Source organism: Arvicola amphibius, chromosome 7, assembly GCF_903992535.2.
Source record: "Arvicola amphibius chromosome 7, mArvAmp1.2, whole genome shotgun sequence".
NCBI classification, from domain to species: Eukaryota; Metazoa; Chordata; class Mammalia; order Rodentia; family Cricetidae; genus Arvicola; species Arvicola amphibius.
This window is the reverse complement of record NC_052053.1, coordinates 17,073,721-17,079,911: the sequence shown is the minus strand read 5'-3', so window position 1 is coordinate 17,079,911 and position 6,191 is coordinate 17,073,721. Positions and strand designations below refer to the sequence as shown.

The following is a 6,191-nucleotide window of genomic DNA, read 5'->3' as shown; positions in this document are numbered from 1 at the left end:
AGGGAAGCAGTTATTAAGGGAAAAGGAAGAGTAAAATATAGGTAAAATTAAATAAAATAGCGAAGTCCTGGGGCAGATAGGGCTGAGTAGGGAAGATGTGGTGTATAGGTGTAAATGGGGAGGGTTAACCCAAGGGAAGTGAATATGAAAAGCAATACAAGCCCATTGTTTTAAAGCCCTACTTAAAAATGTGGAAGGATAATATAATTCACATGAAAAGAGAAAAGGGGATGTTCTGGGTTAAAGATTAAGCAGTGACAGGGGAGAGGAGAGGTTGCACTATAGATTAACAAGAGCTAAGAATGTATGGAACCCAGCTTTATGGAACCCTATTAGTGGCTAGTGATTAAGCTAATTTTAACATACAACTTCATAAAAAGAAAATATTTTAAAAAGAGTTGTCTTAGATGGGTAGACAATGTTGATCGCAGAGGACGTCGGTTGTTTAATGGAAATCACAGTACAAGACATAGGTTGCCTCCCTACAAGATATTGGCCAGGGAATTCCCAGAGGTCTCTAAAACAATGCAGGATCTTATCATAGCCCTTGATTATCCATTATAACCTGAGGTCAAAGGCCTGTGCTGGAAAGTGCAATGCAGGGTTCTTGAGAAGAGAAGGTATCAAGGGTTTTACCCACTTCTGAATCATATATCTTATGATAAATGATGTGCCAGACAAGTGATAAGGAATGCCTCCTTCTGGACAAGACATGGCTGTCACAATCATGATCTCACATCATCTACACAAACTCCACACAAGATCAAGTCATCTGAAATCCCAGCATAAATGGCATGCATTATCTCCAGTCCTATCCAGATGTTGAAGAGCTATTGAGAGTGGATAGGTCCTGAGATAGAGAGAATCATTCCTTCTTAAAAAAAATGACTCATGGTAGGTTTCCCATGCTCTACTAGATAGATTTACACGCATTCACATATGGGCATTTCTCATTGAATTTAATGGACTGAAAAACAGTGCCATTGAATTGAATGGAAAATGAAGTCTTTAAGTATCATAGTATTTATTATTTATTTAACATAGTATTTAACATTTATTAGTAGTAAACTATAGAACAGTGTCTTAGTTAAGGTTCTATTGTTGTGAAGAGACACCATGACCACAGCAATTCTTTAAAAAAGGAAAACATTTAATTGGGGCTGGTTTACAGTTTGAGAGGTTTAGTCCATTGTCATCATGGCAGGACAGGTCAGCAAACAGGCAGACACAGTGCGGGAGAAGGAGCTGAGAGTTTTTTATCTTGATTGGCAGGCAGCAGAAGGAGACAGTGTGCTGCTAGGTGTGAGTGTCTATGAGACCTCAAAGTCCACCTCCACAGTGACACACTTACCCCAACAAGACCACACCTACTCCAGCAAGGTCACATCTCCTAATAGAACCACTTCCTATGGGTCAAGCCTTCAAACACGAGTCTACGGACCACTCATTGCAAACCCCCACAAGTTGAGGATATTACTGGAAGTAACAGTCATTAAACTAAATTACTACTGAGTATATCACATAGTGATAATATTAATAGAAATGATATACCTATAAAAATATTCATCTGCTAAGAATTGTCTTTTTAGAAGCTGTGGTAAGTTAGAAAATTTAACTAATCCTTCAATAAGTTTCCTTGAGTGCTTATGGCAGTTATAAACATTTAAGCAAAAGCCCTGAATCTAGATGCCTACAGGGACAAGTTCTAGAAATGGAATTCTTATACTTTTAATAAAACACAACTCATGGCTATGATTTTAATTTGTATTATGATATAAAGTTTATCGCATTTAATTTTCTTGTTATTGGTTTTTTTTTTTATACGAAGCTATGTGGCATTCCAGAGAAGTTATTCAGGTTACTACTAAGTGAAAACGCATTTGTCATTAGAAATAAAAGTTTAAATATTTAGAGAGTTTATAACATTATAAAAATGTAAATAGTGTATCTTACAAGTTTTAAATATTTTTTTACCTCTTGTAGATTTTATCCCCTTACATGGACCCTTAGAATTCACTGTGCTAAACGATGTGAATAAACCAGTTATTCACACACAGGTTGGTGGAGACATTGTGAATAAACAGAAATCTAATAAAATTCAGAAATGTATTATATCATCAATTCAATTGTCAAAACATCCACTCAAAGTTTAATACAGCTGAAGGGAATCATGGATATTCAAGTATAATGCTTGTCATAATGTCATCTGATTATAAAATTCTCACCCGAGTAGAGCTGCTGTGGCAAGTCAGGACAAAGTCAAAGTTGAGTGCAGGCAAAAATGAGGCAATGAGTCTGAGAAACAGCTTGCAAATCTTCAGTAAGAAAAGTCTGAGACAGATGAACCCTTCCTCCCTCTGGAAAAGTTAAACTTAGCCTTATCACGTCGACCAGACACTACAAACTTTTTTTCTGAATGAATGAAAATGTATAGCTGTTGAAAGATGTATCCATACTGATAGAAATGTTCTCTAAAGTAGTCAGATCTGAAAACACCACCAATGTGTATTTGTCAATGAATGAACAAATTGTGGTAATAAAAATTTAGCAATAACAAGAAAATTTTTCAGTATGGGACACTACTTGAATTGGCACCAAAATGTTTATGGTAAAGGGAAGAAACTATAAAAATACATAGTATGTTGTCCTACTTGTATTTAATTCAAGAAGTTTATTCTTCTCTTATACAATAAGAGACCACAGTTTCCACTCCCTTCATACCACCCAGCTTCTCCTACCTCCACCTTCCTCCAGATCCACTCCCCCTCCATTTCCTCTTCAGAAAAGAGCAGGCCCCCAAGAGATGACAACCAAACAGGACAAAAAAGATACAACAGGAAAAAGCATAAGCCCTCATATTGAGGCTGGACTCAGAACCAAATAGGAGAATTCAAGATGTTTTCCTGAGAAATGACCGAGACTGTCTATAAGGGATAAATTATGAATAAGCAAAATGAAACTGATGGGAATAAATAGAAGATTTTATTGTTCCAATTGCAGTAATACTTACTTGGGTTTAAGTAGTTGTCACAACTTATCAAGTTGTGTAGTTAAATATATGTTTTTATATACCCCAATAGTATATCAATACAATTGAGAAAAATTCAACAGGCCCAAATCTAAGCAACAGCTAACAGAAGTTTTGTGCTCTATCTACATACAGAGTTGGCACATGGAAATACACTATCATACTCACACCCTGTGAGGAAGTGTGTGCCTTATGTCCCCCTTTTACAATTTTTATTTTAGTAGTGTGAACATACAAAACATCATGATGAGTATATGCATATATTTATATACAATAAAATACTGTTATGCTATTGGGAAAGAACTTAAAGTAAATAAGACTCCTTTATTAGTACTGAGCGTTAATGTGGCATAACTCAAGTTAATAGGTATTGAAAAAAGACTATTCTTGTACCATGTTGATGATATTATCTTGTTACATAAATCATGACAGTATCTATCATAATTCTAGAATTATGTATCAATTTGAACTGACTTAAAGTTATGCTTATGTAATAATTAATAAATTATAAGAATGCTAATGGTAGTTTTATACAAATTAGTAAAAGACTGGAGAAAATCCATGAATGTAAACAAATTGCCATTTATATACACATTTTAACTAAATGCCCTTCGACCGAAAAATGGATAAGGAAATGTGGTACACTACACAGCAGAAAAAAAATAATGATATCTTGAATTTTGCAGGCAAATGGATGGAGCTAGAAAACATCATTTTGAGTGAGGTAACCCAGACCCAGAAAGACAATTATCACATGTACTCACTCATAAGTGTTTTTTAAACATAAAGCAAAGAAAACCAGCCCACAAACCACAATCCCAGAGAACCTAGACAACAATGAGGACCCTAGGAGAGACATACATAGATCTAATCTACACGGGTAGTAGAAAAAGACAAGATCTCCTGAGTAAATTGGGAGCATGGGAATATTGGGAGAGGATTGAAGAGGAGGGAGAGGAAGGAAATAGAGCAGAGAAAAATGTAGAGCTCAATAAAAATATTATGCAGACACAAAAATATGGTATTTTAATAAGACATGTAATTCTTTCTCATTTTAAAAATTATTTCCTAACATTATTGAATAGTATATGCAAAGATGTGTTTTTTCAATTTGTAATCACAAAACAGAGATATGACACACATTTACACAAGTAAATAAGGAACAGTAGGACTATAGAACTCTAAGTCCTATATACAACACGGCAGTTTATCTTATATACTTACTCCATCTTGGTAAGAGAACCATAATACTATTATACATGACTATGCATGTGGGAACAGGCATACAATTTATTACATATTACAGGTGATCCTACTATCTTATTTTGTTAGTATTTGTTATAAGATTGGAACTGAGGTGGAAGGCTTTGATATGCACTGGTTACAAAGTTTTAGTACTATATGTTGCTTGGGATGGAATTTGACAAGCAGGAGAAATATAAGTTGTTTTGAAAACTTTCAGGAAATGCATGCATTATTTGTAATTTAAATGATAATAAAATTGATTGGTAAAGAATGTGGCACTTGTGTTACCTATTATATGAAAAATTCTACTAGCTAAAAACATATGTATAATGTCATCTCATTTTTAAAGAAATTGCACATGCATGTGTATTCATAGGCTTTAGCTATTTTTGACACATTTACAAATCTTTATGAGTACTGATTTTTGTTTTTGGTGACTCTGTGAAAGATTAACTTAATATAAAAACTGTAAATGTGAGCTCATGTTTGGGGCATGTTCTTATCTTAGAAGATCAATGCAGAAACACAAAAACAGGCAATTGTTCATTAAGAATCTGTATGGAACTGGCACAAATCCCTTCTACTTAACATTTCATAAGGCAACAGTGGTCTATGGTCAGATATGACAGAGGACGAAGAAACTTGCCTTTTCTATTGTGAGGTACTATATATAGTGGGATAAAAGAGGAAGTTCAATAATCTGGCATGTATCACCTGTGTGAAACAATAATATGTGAAACGACAGCTCCCCAGATCCCTTGACCCAACTACATTTTTCTTCTTCTTTTTTTTTAAACAAGAAGTTTATTTAAACAACAAGACGCTTGACTTGAAGGAAAAACTATCTAAGATCATTTTGTTCAAGAGTAATTTATCCCTACTTAAAGACAGATTGCCCTACATGTGACAGCTACGTATAAAAAAGTTATAAAATTGTCCTTGGTTTTAAAATGACAAATGAAAAACATTAAAATTCTCCAATCGAACAAGGTATGTAAGGATCTTGTGGTTGGGTTCTTTTGTTAAAACATTGGGAGCAAAATAACTTCCTGGAATATAAAGATAAGAGCTGAATGAGCGTGCCTCTAATGGAGCAGGGGGTATGCTGAACGAGCATGCCTCTAATGGAGCAGGGGGTATTTTCCCAGAACCATACTTTCCCCCGGACTACCTCCATCTGCTGTCAATCAAAACAGAACATTGGCCATTGAGTTTAAAGAAGAATGAAAAAAAAAAAAAGCGCAATATGCTTGTGCACATACACCAGTTACTCTATGTACAATAAAGAAACGGGAACAGGGAAATGAAAGAAGAGAGAAAACTATACTGTAGTAGTCAGGATGTGGTGGAACCAAATTGCGGCTTTCTAATTGCGAATGTATTCTTGGTCTATAACAAAATTCTGGAGTAAAGTAGCAGGTTCCCTTTTTAGTAGACACCTCCTGCCTGCTGCTGGAACACATCAATCTTTTCTTCATCCTCCATTTCCAACTGTGCAGGTGTGTCTGTTTCATTGATTGGCTGCCCGTCAAACCGGAATCTGATCTGCCTCATTGACAAACCCTGTCGTTCACAATAGGCTTTCATTGGTTTACTAAGTGGTGTATGCCTCTTAATTTTAAACTACACCACAGAGCCATCCTGCCCCGCCACCTTCAAATTATTTTGGTCGTTATTCTCGGTCTTGACTCCTTCCTTGGTTTTCTCGTCGGCCATGGCGAACGCCCGAGTCTCCTCAGCTGCCGCTTCACAAAAGGAGCACCAGGTCCGCAGTGAAGGAGCACACAGGCAGCACCAGGAGCGGCCCCAACTATATTTTTCTTCATAGAATTTATGTCTTCAGACTATCTGCTTGTTGTATTGCTGTTTATTTGTTCATTCCTGTATCTTTGAAGCTAGAATTTTAGCTGCCTGGGTA

General features: G+C 35.7%; 1 pseudogene; it reads right to left on the bottom strand.

The window, feature by feature from the left end:
• Positions 1–5,701: 5,701 nt before the first annotated feature.
• On the bottom strand, positions 5,702–5,989 carry LOC119819501 (annotated as a pseudogene).
• Between the last annotated feature and the right edge of the window lie 202 nt (positions 5,990–6,191).